The 18,947-nt window shown below is 39.5% G+C and overlaps 1 protein-coding gene across 3 annotated transcripts in view; it reads right to left on the bottom strand.

Annotated features, from left to right (window-relative positions):
• Positions 1 to 16,054, bottom strand: part of tmc5 (transmembrane channel like 5) — a 54,550-nt gene extending 38,496 nt beyond the window's left edge. For 2 of the 3 annotated variants that reach the window (XM_002932210.5, XM_012971354.3), the window contains exon 1: positions 15,898 to 16,054. The gene's annotated coding sequence lies outside the window, so the exon portion shown is untranslated. Of the gene's footprint in view, positions 1 to 8,081; positions 8,569 to 15,897 lie in introns of those variants that run through there. The other variant, XM_012971353.3, reaches the window with a different exon arrangement.
• Positions 16,055 to 18,947: the final 2,893 nt, after the last annotated feature.

Genomic DNA, 18,947 nt, shown 5'->3' with positions numbered 1-18,947 from the left:
AATTTTGGCACCCCCAAGTGTCTTAGCCTTTCCTTCTCCGTTAAGCACAAAATTGAATTGGGGGAAAAAATCCGACCATTAGTAAATGGCCCCCAATGGCAGATGTCTCTTTCCTTTCCTAGAGGATCTTTCTTTGCTTCAAAACTTTAAAAGGATTTCAGGTTTTTGACACTGTTTTTTGTGTAAAAAGTTTAACTTAGGCTAGGCTAAAACTGCATAGAAACTGCTAGGAATTGTATTTTCCTCTTTATTTGCATTAAAACTGTTATCATTTCATATATATATATATATATATAACTGCCTACTGTACAAATTGGGACCCCAACCTCACCAGCCAGCACCAGCTGAATGGCCTTCATCTCTATCTGTCAGATGCACACAGTGATGGAGGCAGGAGAGGTAGGGATCTGAAAGAAGTGATGTGTTCAGATCAGTGATCCAATCACACTCACAACATTCATTTCAGTTTTGATGGTTCCTGTGCCCCTAACACTAAGGGGGGCCTATTGGTTTATCCGACACTGGGTTTACTAAATACACAATATAGTAGAGAGAAAGGGTTCACAAGCAATTTACTACCAGGCTAATAGAAAATTCCTTTATCTTATGTGATCTGTTTCTCATAAGCTGACCATTTGGCCATGGAACAAGGAAGTTATGCTTTGTGAGCTTGCCTGTACTTTTTTCCCAAGGTGTTTCCTTATTTGTGAAATCCTTCAGAAGACAATGATCAGCTAAGGTTTAGACTAATTAACTTGCTGTTGGATTCAGTCTTTCTGTCACCAGGCAACTGTAGACATGTTATTTATTTGAAATACATTTGGATAAAATGCAATTGTTTATGATTCAGCACGGTTAGGAGAAGTTCACTTTTTTGGGTGTTGCTTTCTTACATGGCTATATTTTAGGGTACTGGCACACAGGATGCTGAAAGAGATTAAACATGAGCAGCAAAATGTCCTGTGTAACAGTACCCTTTGTGCATCTTAGAAATTCAGCCCTATGGTAGATGTTAAGGATTAGGCTGTCTTGCCCTGTAAAGGTGGCCATACACGGGCAGGTTGCTGCTGATTGGGGTCATTTAGACTGATTCAGCAACTTATCTGCCCATGTATGATTGAGCAGGTCTGATTTTTCCATTGGATCCATTCGATCGGGGGCCGCATCAACAATCCGATGCAGGCCCCTATCCAATGGCGCCTATGCCTGCCGTTGTAATTCGATTGTTTGGCCCTAGGGTAAGTAAATGACCTCTTATTTCGTATAATATGATATAAAGCAGTTCATTAACACACATTACGCTCCAACCTGAAGCTAACTGAAGCACACATGTACAGCTCTGTGACACAGTTTGAGGTGAAAATGTATTAAGTAGGAAATACTACATTCCCTGCATTGTGTCCAGCTTCTCTCAGCTCAAGAGATAAAAGCATAGAGCAAGTTTGGGTAGTTGTTCCAAGAAAAGCATGTAAGGCACATAGTTGTATGACCAGCACTTAAAGTTAATTTGCAGCCACAGAGCCAGTGGAACAAGAAACCTGAGATCCCTCACTGACCTATATGACTCTATGACACTAATGAAGGTTCCCCTCCCACCTTTCTCCCATTGCCTCAGCCCTTTATAAGGCTAGTGATCACAGCCATTATGTTCACACCTAAGCACACATAGGAAATCTATTTTCAATGAATGAATTAAAGCATACATTGTTTCTAGGTTCTGGATCCCATAGCAAAATTATTTTAAGACCTACTCAAATTTGTGAATAAGACATTATACATAAACATTTACTGAAGCTGCTTCTTAATTAGTGTTCCTCTGGACCCCCCTATACCTCCTAGGCCCACTAGTGGTCATAGGGTCTGCTTTTGCTTTATTTACTCCCCTGTTTTCAAAGTAAATGTTAACTAATATTTTTGATGTGATTGCAGAATATTCATTTACTACACACCTTAAATGCTATTGGCATGAAATTACCCTTTCTCTAAAAAACTAGTGTAAGATTTTGTAACTATAGCACTAAAGACTCTATGGATAATTTACTACAGACTGGAGGAAGAACTGCAGTGAACTAAAGGGGCACAAGAGCACACCCCTTTGTGCTCATTCAGCAAGCACCTGAGAATTTTTATTAAGGGCATATTTATATAGAGATTGCATAGATTTTCTTAAGAATACATATTTGTATCTGTCTCTTGATGATAACAATGTTTAACAGCTGCTGGCACTTGATTTTTCTTGATTTTTATTCTGTTTTCCTCTATGCTACAGATACAAGACCCTAAAAGGACTTGCCCTGAATCTGAATTATTCTGATCATCAATATAATCAGAGATGTAAAATCAGGTTTGTAACATGTTTTTAAATAGTTCAGTAGACTGAAGATTGTAATATTCCTGGAAGCACTAAGTAATATTTTCATTTAATGCGTCACAGCTTTTTGCTAAGCCCTCATTGTAAGCTTGTCTAAATATATCCTTAGATTTGTTTGGAGAGAGATGTGTATTTAGCCTAGCCTAGAATAGTTTTGTTTTCTTGGCATAAGGCACAGCAACATTTACTGATGGGTCATGGAAAGAGAGGTAACCAAGGCTATAATGTTTAATACATCTCTTTTAAATCCAAGAAGGTACAGGTATGGGATCCATTACCTGGAAACCTGTGACAAAGCAATTAAGTTTCATTTTCAATTTTTTTTCAAAGGTATGGTGATCCAAATTAGCAAAAAAACCCATAACCAGAAAACACCAGTTCTCAAGCATTCTGATTAATAGATGCTACACATAAACTAAATATGAGGCTGGAAACCCAAAGCTAAAAGCCAAATTGCACTAAAGAGTGCCATGTCTGATCATCAGGAATTATGGTAAGCATTATATTAATTAATTAAAAGGGTTTTTTTTTTATCCCAAAGCAGGATTTGCTAGTAGGAACTCACAAGTCAGCATGATGGAAAGAACTGTATATCTTTCTTTATACTGGCTAGGGTTTTGGGGATCCTAAATACAGCCAGCAACAACGGATCCATAAGTGATTTAAAAAAGCTGGAAAATGCAATTTCCACCTAGCCACTCCTAAGGCACATGGCAGTGCTTTCTATTTACAAAAATGTAAGGGCTCTGACACACGGGGAGATTAGTCGTCCGTGACAAAACTCCCTGTTCGCGGGCGACTAATCTCCCCAGATTGCCATCCCACCGGCGAAAATGTAAATCGCCGGTGGGATGGCATACGCCTCTCGAGGCAACTTGCGCAATTTTACTGAAACCGCGAAGCCGCGTATGCCATCCGCCAGCCGGTGGGATGGCAATCCGGGGAGATTAGTCGCCCGAGACACAGGAGATTTGCCGCGGGCGACTAATCTCCCCGTGTGCCAGAGCCCTAAAGCTGATCCTGGTGGAAGCAGACTTCATGGGCTGTTTGCATGCGCCCATGTGCCATTACCCATATGCTCTGTACCCACAGTCTGACTGGACACAAAAGAAATGATAAAGACTCATTTTTACATTATACAGTAGTGGGGTCTGCTGGGTATCAATCAGCAAGACAGAGAAAGATCAATGAACATTTGCCTTCCCATAAATGCTTAAAACTTAGCTGCACAGCAAATACGACATTAGATGACTGTTGAAACAGAACCTCTTCTACTGAATGAGAGAGTTGCTTCTAAATTCATTGTATGTGTTCATGTGTTTTTGCCTCAGGAGATATAAGGTTGCAATGGTGAGTCAGGCTGATGGGGATTATTTATCAGCGCTCTTAAATGTACTGCCATGTCTGGTTTATGTTTAGGACCTGCTTCTTTCAGCTAAACTGCAATCTGATCGTATCTGGTTTTATTGCAGGTAATAAGACTTTAATGAGGAGTATCCATTACATTAATCGCATATTACAAAGGCAGGAGAAAATGTGTTAATTATATATGAGTTTGTAGGCAAAGTATTTATGTGACAATTCACTGTCATGGGATGAGCAGATATTTGACATGGCTGTTTATGCTACACTAAACACAACAAAACGCAAATTTGTTCAACGCACAGTGTTTAAAATGCTGAAATATCAGAAATTTATCAGAATTTAATTTAGTCTTTCTTGTGGAAATCTAATAAAGGAAAATTATACATTTGAGCATAATACCATAAATTTATAAATGCATTGTTCAAAAATAGATTGTAGCATTCTACTGATGGCTATAAGAAGATGAGCTATATGGCTGCTTCCACACCCACACATATATATATACTCTGTTTATACAAGAACAAAGCTTTATGTAAAGAGTTGAAAGTAAAAATGAAACACTACTCCAGGGGTCTCAAACTCGCGGCCCGCGGGCCATTTGCGGCCCTCGGTACAGTATTTTGTGGCCCGCACCAACGCCTTCTCAAAAGCAATGAATGGACCGCGATTTTTATTGCGATTCAAGGGATAATGCAAGGCACGGCGGGCGGGAGCTGCTGATTGCGGAAATGACGTTATGCCATCATAACAGTTATTATGGGAAGACGTTCTGTGTGCAGAAATTAGCTCCTTAGCAGCTAATTGTGCACACAGAACGTCTTCCCATAATAACTGTTATGATGGCATAACGTCATTTCCGCAATCAGCAGCTCCCGCCCGCCGCGCCTTGCATTATCCCTTGAAAGCCAATTTTTTGTGAAATCCCTTATGCGGCCCAGCCTCATCCTGACTTTGCCTCCTGCGGCCCCCAGGTAAATTGAGTTTGAGCCCCCTGCACTACTCAAACAAAGAGACAGCTGCCACCTTCAAAATATAATCACCATTAAAAGGTAATTCACCTTATAAATAAAATTGTACCATGTTGTAGAACGTAGCATTATAAAGATGGCCATATGATATTCAGTGCATGTATGGCGGGAGACAAGGTGACTAAAGGCCTTGTATATCGGACGTCTCATCAATCAGGCGGGATGGAAAATTTTGATTGGGCACCTTTGAAGGCGAAGGCAAAAGCAAGTGTTTAGTGCTGAATCATCAGATAGGAAAATAATTCTTTTGTTTCTAACTTCATATCTGACAATTCAGCCCTGAATGTTAGTGGACAGTAGGAACGATCAGAATTATAATGTGTATTGCCACCATAAGACAATCTGCAATTTGCCTACATTTTTATTTTATTTACATTTTTTTTATTACTATGTCATAGGTACCCTAGCAACAAGAATGTGAATTTGATTTGGTAATGATAATTGACATTCAGTTTCATATTTAGTAATTAATTTGTGAAGTGATTTTCAATGGGGAGGAAGGATTCAGCTCACTACCCCTATTAGAGCAGAATCATGAAAAATTGAAGGTTTTTGTTTTCCCTCCCTAAATAAGTTGTATTGGCAGATACATTAGATAGCTTCAAGAAGGGGTTGGATGGCTATTTAGCAAGTGAGAAAATACTGGGTTATTGGAACCTCTTAGTACAAGCTGATCCACGGATTGGCTTCCAAAGGGTTTTTTGCCTCTGGGTCAAGTAGCAGTTGGGCAGGTTTTATATAGACAGAAAAGGTTGAACTTGATGGACATGTGTCTTTTGTAAACTAAGTTACTATATAAATAGGCAGTGTCAACAGTGATTGAACCTGGGAGTGTGTGTTGAAATAGTAAATATTGCTACTAACACTTTATGAATATGGCAATGAATGAGATAAGCATGACATCAGTGTTATGAAACAGTCACTGACCAATGATATCACAACCTGTTATGAAATAGGGGCAGGGATTTCTCTGAACAGCAGGAGCTTGTCTCACAGAATCACAACAGGGCATGTCCGTGCCCTGAGACGTCATAAATGTGGGAAGTATGGGGGTGACCAATGGAGTTATTTAGTGGCAAACTTTTTGTAACTCTTTTTTTATTTTACTCTTTAAGTGTTAAACTGTGATGCTAGTTCTAAACTAAGCAATTAATACACATAGCTTATAGAGAACTCAGAGGTGCGCGGTTTAGCCTGGGGGCTCATTTTCTAACTCAGTTTAATCACTGAAATGTAGTCCCTCAAGTTCTTATCCCTTGTGTGTGTTAGTTTAGTTGTGATTCTTTCTAGATATGAGACTCAAGTGGTGGCCTGGAGAAAAATGCTTTCATGATGACTTCAGGTAAAGTCCAGGAACTTAACATTGGTTAAAGGGGTAGTAAACCAAAAAATAAAATTTCCATAAAGTAATATTTAAATAACTTTAAAATCCTTAACATTTTTTTAAAATGATGTAGTGGAATGTTGATTAGAATTACAATTTTATTACATACAGTGTACGTCTGTATAACTTTATTTATAAAGCGCCACAAGAGTACGCAGTGCTGTACAGTCTTACAATATACAAAATTACACACAGGGAGGACAAGTGTTATAATAAATACAATGAATAAGTATAAATACACAGAGATCAAGTGCCATGTGGTATGAGACACAGTAGGAAGGAGGTCCCTGCCCCGTAGAGCTTACAATCTAAGTGGTTGGGTAACATACAGGCACAAATTGGAAGGTAAGAGTGCACTAGGTATGGGCATTTGCCCTTAAGTGCAAGACAAAATAATGTTTTAGTGCTCCGGAAGGTAGAGTTTTCTCTTAAAGAGAGTGAGTGTTCCCTAAGTAACATTCTATTTTTGTTTTTGCATCCCTTTTAATAACTTTTAGGAACAAAAACAATGTCAAGTCCTTGAAAAGTAAAAAAAACTTTTTTCATGGCAAACTCAAAAACAACATACATAAAAAAACTAGAAACAATAATAGATGGCTCATTTTCTTTCTGTTCTACGCCCTATCTTTAGGATTTTATGCTGGTCCGCAGTCCATAAAATATTAATATTTTATGGCTTAGGTACAAAGGTTTAGGGCAGTGTATTCCTTAAAACAATATTTGAATACATAGTTGAAAAAAACAGAAACTTGTTCCAAATAACCTATAGTTTGCTCTGTGGGTTTTACCAAGGCACAGTAAAATGACAGCAGTTGCCCCTGGGATAGTTTACACTTTGTCACTAGGCAGCAGCGACAATGGCTTAGCTCCCATCTGACACATCTGTGTTTGTGACAAGAGGCATGGAATTCAACAACAACAGGAACACAAAAAGGGCAAAACGCTCTAGAGAAAATTTCAAAAGCAAATATCAGTGTAGATTCCTGCACTATTGTGTTTCTGTCATAATAATAAGTGTAACTTGTGTTTAACTGTGGGAATCTGGATAATGTCTAATGGTACAAATCATCATGTGTATTGTGTGTCCTTAGGTAATTCTCTCATAGGGGATGTCTGCATACAGTTTGGAACCTATGTAAAATTGTACAGTGCCGCCTATCCTATTAGCACTATATAATAAATATTATAGATATATAATAATGTACATTATATACATATAAATATAAAATATACATATAATATATAAATATATACATATAAATACATTCATACCGCTTTTTTGTAATTTCTAACCTCCCCATGCTAAAAGTAAAACTATGCAGCAGCAGAACAAAAAGAGTCTATATAAAAAAAAATGAAGATCAATACCAAATTGTCCACCTCATACTAAAATCTTATTTCAATGTGGACTTCCTTTTGAAATGCAGTATACATAAAAATGTAATCTAACAATGATATATTATCCATATAACCTTCCGACTTTTATGGGTCCGTACATAGCCACCTTAGCTCATGGTAACTATTCACATATTTCTATTAAACACATGACTTTTTGACTTTTATTACATTACCCTCATATGTTTAATACAACTACAGTGTATATAACAGTGTTCCCATAAAGGTGCCAGACTGTATTTAATAAAATTATAATTAAATTAGAATTATTTTCATCATACCAATGTGCTGTTTAATTCATACATAAGTATTAAATGGTCCTGCAAGGTGTACTTATTGGGTGAGAACTGTAAGTAATGATATTCAAGTTTGGATAAAGTGCCGACTGGTCTTTCTTCTTCCCTATATAAGTACTAAAACCTTTATTTATAGATAGGCCATTTATTTTACACCACTTAATTCACCTTTTTTCAAAGGTAAAAAAGTTTACACACCCATTACAAATAAGCCCTACTTGCCAAATAACAAGGATGTGTACCTTCATTTGCTGAGGACGGAGCTCGTACAGACTTGGCAGCAGATATTTGTGGCACTGGGAAAGTTACATTGCTTTGCATATCAGCATTTCCAGTTATATCCACAACTCCAGGTGCTGGAGCGAGGGGAACCTCCGAATGTACAAGTAGTCAGAACTGTCAGTCTCCTGTTGTGCCTGTCCCACAGCCCAGTAGGAAGATAAAAGTGACTGCTCTGTATGTGCTCTAGCCCAGCAGCTATTTACATTTTCTGGCAAACATTAGTGCTATTAAAGTGGCAGGAACTGCAGAAGCAGTGCAGGAACTTGCTTCAGATGGCTGGCTTTGCTGTAAGAAATATTCTGTTGGTGGGGGAATGGGAGAGAATTTACTACACAGAGAACTCTGCAGGGACAGGCTGGTTGGTGCCTTCAGCAGATATCCCTGCTCTTCCTCGCAACCTGCCTCAGTGGTCAGCACAGAGAGAATACTGGCTGTAAGAAATCCAAATGTGTTCTAAATGATGCTCTTTAGTTTCTCTCCCTGCTCATTTCCCCAAGAGGCTTTCCTTATGTAGACTCTTATCTTGCAGGGATTGGCTCTTGCTCCTTGGGTTCTCCAACAATGACACTATTAACCTTTTCCTTGTAATAACTGAACATGATTTTTTTACAGTATATGCTAAGGTTGTTACATAAAAATGGCTCTGTTTAATTTACACTTTCTTTCGGTGGGAGTATCTATGAATTTGCCACTGCATTCATTTTGTTACGTGTTATGGGTCTGTTGTACATGACATTTTTACCCTGCTATATTAATTTTGTGGGCATTATAAATCAAATTGGCTCTGTATCATCATAATTCAATTTTTTCCTTTGTTGCTTACCTGGGGGAGCCAGAACCTGTATACTGTATATATTCTTTGCCTAGTGTTGCACTACAAACTGCCTTTCACTGAGTATAATGTGCTTGGGGGCTGCAAAAGTTGGAGGGGTGCTGCTTCACTATTGATATATTCACTGAAGTAAATGGAAAATGAGCCATGGTTTAAAAGGGCATATAAACTACCGCAAAAAATCCTCTGCACTCACCCATTATCAATATGTATAAATAGGACATTAGGACATTTCTGTGCATTCAGCTACTAAGAAATGCCTTCCCTCCCCACCCCAAAAAGAGGGATTGTTTGTCCGTACATTGCAATATACTTCAAGCTGGCCAACTACGTCAAAGTCATCCCTTCTGGCCAGTCCTACACTGACTGACCTATATAAGTAATTTAAGATTAGTACTGAGCAAAGGGACTAAGTTTTACCTGCAACATGCTTGCTTATAAGGTTAAAACTTCCATATGGTTGCCCTTTTATTGGCTCCATTGGGATCACCTGACTGTAGCTGGGAATAGTGGGGGCTACAACATGGAGCTGGCCACTGCTCCTGTATAAACAATAACACAGTACTAATCTTAAATTACTTATATAGGTCAGTCAGTATAGGACTGGCCAGAAGGGATGACTTTGACGTAGTTGGCCAGCTTGAAGTATATTGCAATATATGGACAAACAATCCCTGTTTTTGGGGTGGGGAGGGAAGGCATTTCTTAGTAGCTGAATGCACAGAAATGTCCTATTTCTACATATTGATAATGGGTGAGTGCAGAGGATTTTTTGCGGTTGTTTATATGTATTTTGTGGTCACAGCCTCATTGCACCCCCGCCTAATGGTTTACAATTTAGTGGTTGAGCACAACTTTCCCTTTTTCTTGTGTTATTGTTTAAAATGGCATGCCCAAAAAGTAGACACTATTTACTTGGTGCACAAGTGGCATAACTATAGAAAAAGCAGACAACAAGACCGCGGGGGCCTGTGTCTGCTTCCTCTGTAGGGTGGGTTTGCAGGTGACCCGAACTGTGGGTGACCAGATGCAATTGCAACTGGGTGGGGATGGTTTCATTTTTTACACCTACAATCCCCCAATAAAAATTTCCCATAAACAGCCCTGGAACCACAAATTGTAGGGCTGTTGTTCTATTGTAAGTAGAGAGCCTTAAAAAGTCCTCCTAGTAGCTTTAAGAGTTGAAATTCCAGTTATAAAACTGGAAATTTGGCTCCTCTACTGCAAAGAGCGCAGTTGAGATTTGCCCCCCCCTTGACCTGCTCCGACACTGAGGGTGAGATATGAGGCCATTAATTATATTCATGTGAACCATCTCTGGCCAATGCCACACCGGAGAAATTCTAGGCCTGCGGATAAACTGATACAAACACATGTACCAGCCTATGTTTGTAGTGGCTAATTTACCACCCTCAGTTAAAATAATTTTATTCAACTTCTACCCAACTTTCTGAAAGAAAACCAAGACTCTCATAAATCTATTCTTCAAGCACAACAGAACAATAAGAATTTCACTAATCAGAGATGAGGGTAGCATCCATTTATGGCCTTTTATAGGGCCATTTTTAGTTAGGAGGTTGATTAATCCTGTGGACATGCATTTCTTTTATAAAGCAGTGCTTACAAATAAGTCAAAACCTTATAAATAATCTATAAGACAAAATTATAAACCAAATTATGCTACCCCCCCTCACAAAATGGTTGAACTCTACCAGCAGTACAAGGCAAATTCTTGTACTGCCTACCACTCCCACTTTCAGCCCTGTGCCCAGGCCACCTACATGACCTAATTGTTAGCCTAATTACATGCTGCACTTTTACATGTCTCTTTCCTTGTAAAGTTATCAGCTCTCCCAGACCAAGAATGCTCCATAAAAATACTGACGTTTCACATACAACCCTTTTATAGCTCTCCTGCTGTGGGCAAGCCTGTATTACCATGGGAACCGCAGGACAAAAGGAACATTCCAGCAGGAAGATGTTGCCTTTTTACAGTAAAGACAGAGGAGTAGCTGTCTGAGCAGTAGCGCAAATACAGAACATCCGCACACTTTCATCCACCTGTGGAACAGGGGTATAACTTAGGGTGCCCGGGCCGCCCTGTGAAAAAAATTCCAGGCCCCCTACACAAAATCATGGGTGACCCGCAACACAAGCAAGATAGAGGGTCACCTGTGCCTTCCCCTCGCTGGTCTTCTCCTGCAAAAAATCATGGGTGACCCATGTGTGAACAAAGTCATGGGTCACCCCTGATTTCACATGTCTGAGTTACCCATGACAGCCCCTGCAGGTCCCCCTATAGCACAGGCCCCCCATGGCCAAGGTTCTGCTTTCTTGGTAGTTATACCACACACTTGTAAAATAGTTTACCTAAAGAAAAGATGCAATATGTTCTGTAAAATAAATGCCCTATCTATATATATATATATATATATATATATATATATATATATATATAGGCTTTCCAACTTATGTATAAATTAACGCATCATGAAAATAATCCACTGCAAAGAATTTATCCTGCAATTTATAAATGTCTCAGCATCTCACACCTGGTATCATCGATTGAAGTCAATGGCAAAAATTCTGTCATGAAAAGTGGTGTGAAACGCTGTGTAAAAAGTGTCAGACAAGGGTGGCAGAAATAAGGTCATTCTATTAAACACAGACTGACTACTATATGGGCACCCAGTTATAGAGACTGTTGTATGAAACACATGGGGTAATGGAATAAAAGTCAAAAAGCAATTTGATTGATAGAAATACAAAGTTGGTTACTATGCGGTAAAAGGAACTGTTCAGTGTAAAAATAAAACTGTGTAAAATAGATATACTGCGCAAAATAAAAAATGTTTTCAATATAGTTAGTTAGGCAAAAATGTAATCTATAAAGGCTGGAGTGGGCAGATGTCTAACATAAAAGCCAGAACACTACTTCTTTCTTTTTAGCTCTCTAAGCTGTTAGCAGCCAGTAACCAATCAGTGACTTGAGGGGGGGGGGGCACATGGGACATAACTGTTCAGTTAGTTTGCTTTTGAATCTGACCTGCTTGCTCACAAACTAACTGAACAGTTATGTCCCATGTGCCCCCCCTTAAAGTCACTGACTAACTAGAGGTTAGAAAGCAGGTAGTAGTGTTCTGGCTATAATGTTAGACATCCGTTCACTATATTAGAAATATTTTTATTTTGCGCAGTCTATTTTTTTTACCCAGTATCATTTTACACTAAACTGTTCCTTTAAGGTGGTCATACACATGCCAATAAAAGCTGCTGTCCCACTCCCTCTAGACCAGCTGATGGGCCTGCCCAGCCGATACCTGCTTGATCAATTTGGCAGGTTTGAAAAATCCTGTCAGACAAGGAGCACATGGATGCTTTGATGTGGTCCTTGTTTGATGGATCATCATACATAGGCACTAGGATATGATCCAATCGTGACCATGAGTGTTGGTGGCAAAATTGGGCCCAGATTGCCAAACGAACTGGCAATGTATGGTCAGCTGCAATATTTGAAGCTTTTTTTGTAACTCCCATAGCCCTCTGCAAAATGCAGAGTAGACAACTATGAGACAGAATCCCCCATTAAAAAACAAGGAAGCCTTTACTAGGATTTCCCCCGGGTTTAGGAAGATTTTACAGCAGTGCTGTCCTTTACAAACAGTTCAACCTATGCCTGCACATTAGTGTGGAATCAGAGATTTTATTCTGCATATGTGATTCTGGGTATGTGGAGAGACAGCCGGGCAAGCTAAGAAAGAAGATACAATACAAACATGAAAAAAATTCCTTGGGTGCCAAATAAGGACAGTGATTGGCTATTTGATAACCCCTATATGCACTGACGGCCTACAGGAGGTTCTGTTTGGCAGTACCCCTGATGTTTATGCAGCCAAATTTGGGCAGGAATTCAAAAATAAGCACCTGCTTGTTGGGTACTGGGAGCAACATGCTGCTCGCAAGCCACTGATTGGGGATCACTGTTCTAGAGAATAGACCTCCACCTACTCCTTCCCTCACTGATTGGTGGATGCGCAAGACATTCCATTAGATTACCCTCCTTAGTTGTAGCCAACAGTACGTAATATGTGATTACAGTGTTATAAGCTGTGCAAGCCATGTGTATTAATGACATAGTGACAGATGTATTAGAAACCACACATTTCTAGTCATTTTTTACAACCACAACCATAAATTGTGAAATCCCAGACCCTATTTCATAACATTTTGTGACATTATTGGTCGTTGTCTGTTCCATAACACTAATTGGTTGCTATGAGTTACTGCCTAGGTGCAAATGTGCCCAGTGTTTATAATTTATTTATTTTTTCCCCATTTTTTCACTGGCACAGGATTTAGATTCACCTAGGTATGCCTATTAAGCACCTCTACCACCATACAGACTGCATTCAGTAGAACTGTACTTCAAGGATGTATATATTGTATATATATTGCACATCTTATGTTGCATATTGCAGAAGGGCTGTGGTAACTGTCAAACTATAAAAACAGTACCAAGCAGGTAGTTTTGCAACCTGCTTGGTACCTGCTTTGCAGAAGGGGGTTGTCTCTAAATAACAGGATATTAAAAGAGTGATTTGTGAACACTTATATGATATGGTACAAGGAAACAGCGCTCTTTAAAGTTCAAATAACACATTCCCTTATCCCATAAACCATTCAAGTGTTGTTTGTGTCGGTGTAATGTTTATTTTTCTTCTGTTTCCTTTACCTTCAGCTCTCATGCCTTCTGGTAAAGCTTTCTGGAGTTCACATTACAATAAGTCTTAAGCCACACAGGGCATAATCTTGAAGATAAAAGCAGGCTAAGAATCCACCCCTACACTTCAAAAATCTTAAGGTGGCCACACGTGGCGATTTTTGCACGAAAGATCGTACAATCAGCCACAAACAGTTCAGGGCTGAAACGGCAGATAAGGAGGTAGAAACAATAGGATTTCTACCTCCTTCTGACGATTCAGTGCTGAAGACAGATTTTGGTCAGGCGCCTTCTATGGCGCCCGATCAAAATCTTTTAACTGGCCCGATCAGCTTCCTGCGATATCGGTTGACTCGCCGACTTGCCATACACGCACCGAATATCGTACGAAATGAGGTTTCGTACGATATTATCGGTGCGTGTATGGCCAACTTTATTGTTGAGTATGCACGCAGATTTGTTGCATCGGCCTGGGTACAGGCACACACGATGGAATTCAGTGCAACACAACTGCTTGTGTAGGCAGTTAAGCACCTGGGATGGCGCAATCAGGGTTGCCATTAGAAACTTTGGGGCCCCGCACAAGTTATATGGTTCCCCCCCATGAACACAAGTAAGCAGTACCAAAGTTTTGCCCATGCCCCTTATGTGTGCAATATAAACAGCTGATTTTACTCTATAATAAGCAGTATTATATAAAGAGTTTCAGCATATAAAGAGTTTCATTGATTAATGTGCTAATAAGTCATTCAGTTTATTGGGAGTCAGTTAAGTTTGCTCTAAATTTAACCCCTTCCCACCTTCCTGCCCATGCTCTGTGCTGTCAATGCTTGATATGGAAGTGATCTTGCTGTGGCTAGCCAGTAGTAGTAGTTCATAAAAATAGTAAAAATAATTATTGTTCTAGCAAATAATTCACTCTACCATTTACAATTTTATTCTTGAACCAACAAATGTATTTTTTTAGCTGTAATGTTGGTGTGTAGGTGCCATCTCAGTGCATTGTGCCTGAGTTTGTGCTTTCAGAAGGAACCAGTGCTGCACATTAGAACTGCTTTCAGGTAACCTATTGTTTCTCCTACTCCCATGTTACTGGAGGAGTCGCAAGCTGGACTTGGATTTCTTACTATTGAGTGCTATTCTGATATCTACTGGGAGCAGCTATCTTGCTACCTTCCTATTGTTCTGCTGATCAGCTGCTGGGAGGGGGTGGGGGTGACTGAACTTGCAGCACAGCAGTAAAGCGTGACTGAAGTTTTCTATCCATTTTTTTGCGTAAGTTGCATAAATTGCATACGTTTTGGCATAACTTTTTACGTAACAAGGATTTAGACAATTAATTTCTGCACTGCACTGCAATATATGAAATTATTTAAATCTGCTGCGGGTTCCTAGGGTAACTATGACCTAGAAACAATCAGACAGCAGTTTAAATCCCAAGCCTGGGATCTGCAATACAGAAAGTATAATAATTAGGAAAAAAAACTAAAACAAAATGTATACAAATTGATGATTGTCTTGGAATGCTACTGTTTGCAACTTACTAAAAATTAATTTTAATGGTGATTATATTTTGAAAGTAGTAGATGCCTCTGTGCGAGTAGTGTTTCATTTTTATTTTCCATTCTTTACAAAAAACTATTTACCTTGGTTCTTGCACAGACAGAATATATAGATGTGTGGGTGTGGGAGTGGTCATATAGGTTACTTGTTCAAAGCTATCAATAGAAAGCTGCAATCTATTTTTGAACACAGCATATAAAATAAACAACATATAAAATATTTTGCTCAAATTGATTATTTTATTTTATTAGATGTTGACTTGGAAGGCAACTGGATGTTCAACATATTCAAGTGTTGCCATGTTTAGTGGAAATACCATAAATACCATTTAGAGTTTCCCTAGAGAGTATGATCATCCCAAGACAGGGAATTGTCACATAAAACACTTTGTTTCCTTAGAAACTTAGATCATATATAATTAACATATTTTCTCCTGCCTTTGTAGTTTTGTAACTGATACTCCCCGTTCAAGTCTTATTACCTGCAATAAAACTAAATACGATCAGATTGCAGTTTAGCTGATAGAAGCAGGTCTTGAGAATGAACCAAACATTGCAGTACAGTAAGACAGAGCACTAATAAATAATCCCCCTCACCTTGACTCACCATTGCAACCTTATATACCCAGAGGCAAAAAGACATCAACACATGTATTACATACCTCCCAACTGTCACGCTTTTCCCAGGACACTCCCAATTTGCTGCCCATAGCCCACAGTCCCGGTTCGGCAGCTTAATGTCCCGTTTCTGGTGTCGGCAGTGCTGAAACACTGACTTGCATTGCACTCAGGACTCATTGTTGCTAGGCTGTGGGCGGTACTTGTGTGACACCAGTGAGCAGAGTAGTCAAGGAGCGGCAAGAGAAGTCACTACATGCCAGAGGATCGAGTTGCATCCCACTAGACAGGTTGATAATGGCAGTGCTGCTTAGAAAGTATGTTTTTTTTTGCTACCTGCTATCAGTAAACCCCAACCACTGGCTCCTGAGCAACATGTTGCTTACCAGTCCCATTGATGTTGCTTCCAGTATCTTCAAAGTAGGTGCCTATTTTGAAACAGATTTATTCCAACAGTGCTGCAGACTAGCAGTCCACGTGGGACTACCAATTAGCCAATCACAGCCCTTTTTTGGTATGCCCAAGGAATTTCTCCATGCTTGTGTGGCTCTCCCACAATTTTTACATTTGAGTGTGGCTCATGGGTAAAAAGTGTCAGGAACCCCTGCTAAATGATCAGTGTGGAAGAGAATGTTGTCCTTCTGTCCCTTTCCTTATCGCTGCCTTCTGAAGTACCTTTTTTTTTCTTTGCCTTGCAAAAGAACCATATTGAATAGGGTAAGAGGGGCTAATAGGACACAAAGAGCCCTTTTCAAATGCAAGACATGCACCAAGAGCAAGGAATGGGATTCACAAGCCTCATGCTATACACATAGCATTGCCTTATAGGAGAAGGAATGGGTTAATCACTAGGGGGTACCAAATGTTTGGCACCCCCCCCCAATGATTTATAAGCACTTATCTGATACCCCGGCCCAGTGCTCCTGTTAGCAGAAAACAACACCTGCCCAGGGTGCATTTCAGTGAGCACCATGCAGTGATCCTCTTCTTCCTTCTTCTTTCTGTAGTGCCCCTGGGCAGACGCATGCGCAGTAAAATGAAATGCCAGCTTTTTTTTTTGTTAGGGCTCTGGCACACGGGGAGATTAGTCGCCCGCAACAAATCTCCCTGTTCGAGGGTAACTAATCTCCCCGAAATGCCATCCCACCGGCGAAAATGAAAATCGCTGGTGGAATGGCATACGCAGCACCACAATTTCCCTGAAATTGCGGAAGTTGCCTTGAGAGGATTAATCCTTTCCTTCTACTGCTAACAGGAGCACCAGCCCCCCGGGTATCAGGTGATTACAATCACTGGTGGGTACCTAACATTTGGGAAGTACGTTAACCCTTCATTTCACTTAAGGAATTATAGTCAAAGACATGAATATGACTCTTTAATGTCCTTGTGGCCAACTATGCATCCAAAACTGCTGGTTTAATCAATACCTGCTGGTCCTAATGAACATTTTAGGTTGAAAAATCAAGATAGCTATACATAAGCTTTTATTCATAGAAATATTATTCATTCTATATGAGAGTATTATACTTAACATTATACATAGAACTATTTGGAAATAGGGACTGTTTAACCTAACATGTTTGCAGTGTTTTGAGCACTGCAATCTTGTAATCTATGTCCTGAGGGCATTATATATAACTTTGGCACTGCATTTAAAGCATGATATGTTCTGTGAGTATTATACATGAACTTGTCACAGTGTTTATCCTGAGTTCTGTGTTTGAAACATGGAATTAGCACAGCATTTGCCCTACTGAACATACACTAACACTAATATTTGACTGTCTCTTGTTTTATGTATTAAGAGTGAGGTGCCAGTGCCTACTGTTTCTAACTGTATACAATGTGGCTGAGGTTTCTGTACCTACTCCCTATCACTGTGTGTAATGTGTAGGTGGTAAAGGTAGTAGTAGGGAGACAGGACACTGCAGGGTGAAACTGCAAAGGTGCAATTTATTACACTTCATGTTTCTAGCTTCACAAGCCCTTTGGCAAGCAACTATCACACAATGTGCGGGTGGTGTCAGTATAACTGCCTATTGTCCCACTTTTTGCAAGACAGTCTTATTTTTTTTTGTCGCTCAGCCTGTGATCCAGGATCGTCCATTAAAGGACATATATTGTATAACACACCCCCCCCCTCATAGGCGGAGGGTGACTTTTTTGTTTGGGGAGGCTAAAGATGGGCCATACATAGACTGACCTAAAGCTAATGTGAGACTTAGTGGATTCGCTGCTGGTGTAAAAAACTAACCTCCCATCTACCTCTTGCCATTCCCACTGACTTCCAAGGATTCTGTACAAAAGTGTGGGGGGAGTGCTTTTTTTTTTACCCTAAAATGCTTAGGATGTAAAAGTATTTATACGTGCACTTCTGTGAGGGGACCTTCAAACATTTGTGATTTAGCTTTTTGTTCAGCAGCTCTCCGTTTGGTAATTTAGCAGCTATCTGGTTGCTAGGGTCTTATTTACCCTAGCAACCAGGTAGTGGTTTAAACAAGAGATGGGAATATGAACAGAGCAATAATTATTCAAGAACTATAAAAAAATGAATTAGGAAGACCAATTGCAAAGTTGCTAGGAATAGGCCATTTTAGAACATACTAAAAGTTAACTTAAAATTGAACCATCCTTTTAGATGTGTTCACGTTAGTTTTATAGCAAGAAAGGCAGTGTGTACTGACACCCCAGGCACATTATATACAGTGAGATGCAGTCTGTAGTTACAAAACAAGCACATTATATACAGTGTGACGCAGTCTGTATTTACAAAACCAGCACATTATATACTGTGAGATGCAGTCTGTAGTTACAAAACCAGCACATTATATACAGTGAGACGCAGTCTGTATTTACAAAACCAGCACATTATATGCAGTGAGACGCAGTTTGTATTTACAAAACCAGCACATTATATGCAGTGAGAAGCAGTGGGTACTGATGGCAGATATTCAGGCCCTGGCACTATAACACTGGCACTGATACACAACATTGGCCCCACTGTAACTAACTAGAAATGAACAAAACAATGACAAAAATAAAAAAAAATAGTAAGTGCAAAAAACAACAACAACAAATATATAAAAGCACAATG

The sequence above is a fragment of the Xenopus tropicalis genome, chromosome 9 (genome assembly GCF_000004195.4).
Source record: "Xenopus tropicalis strain Nigerian chromosome 9, UCB_Xtro_10.0, whole genome shotgun sequence".
In the NCBI taxonomy this organism is placed as follows: Eukaryota; Metazoa; Chordata; class Amphibia; order Anura; family Pipidae; genus Xenopus; species Xenopus tropicalis.
This window is presented reverse-complemented; position numbering and strand designations above follow the sequence as displayed.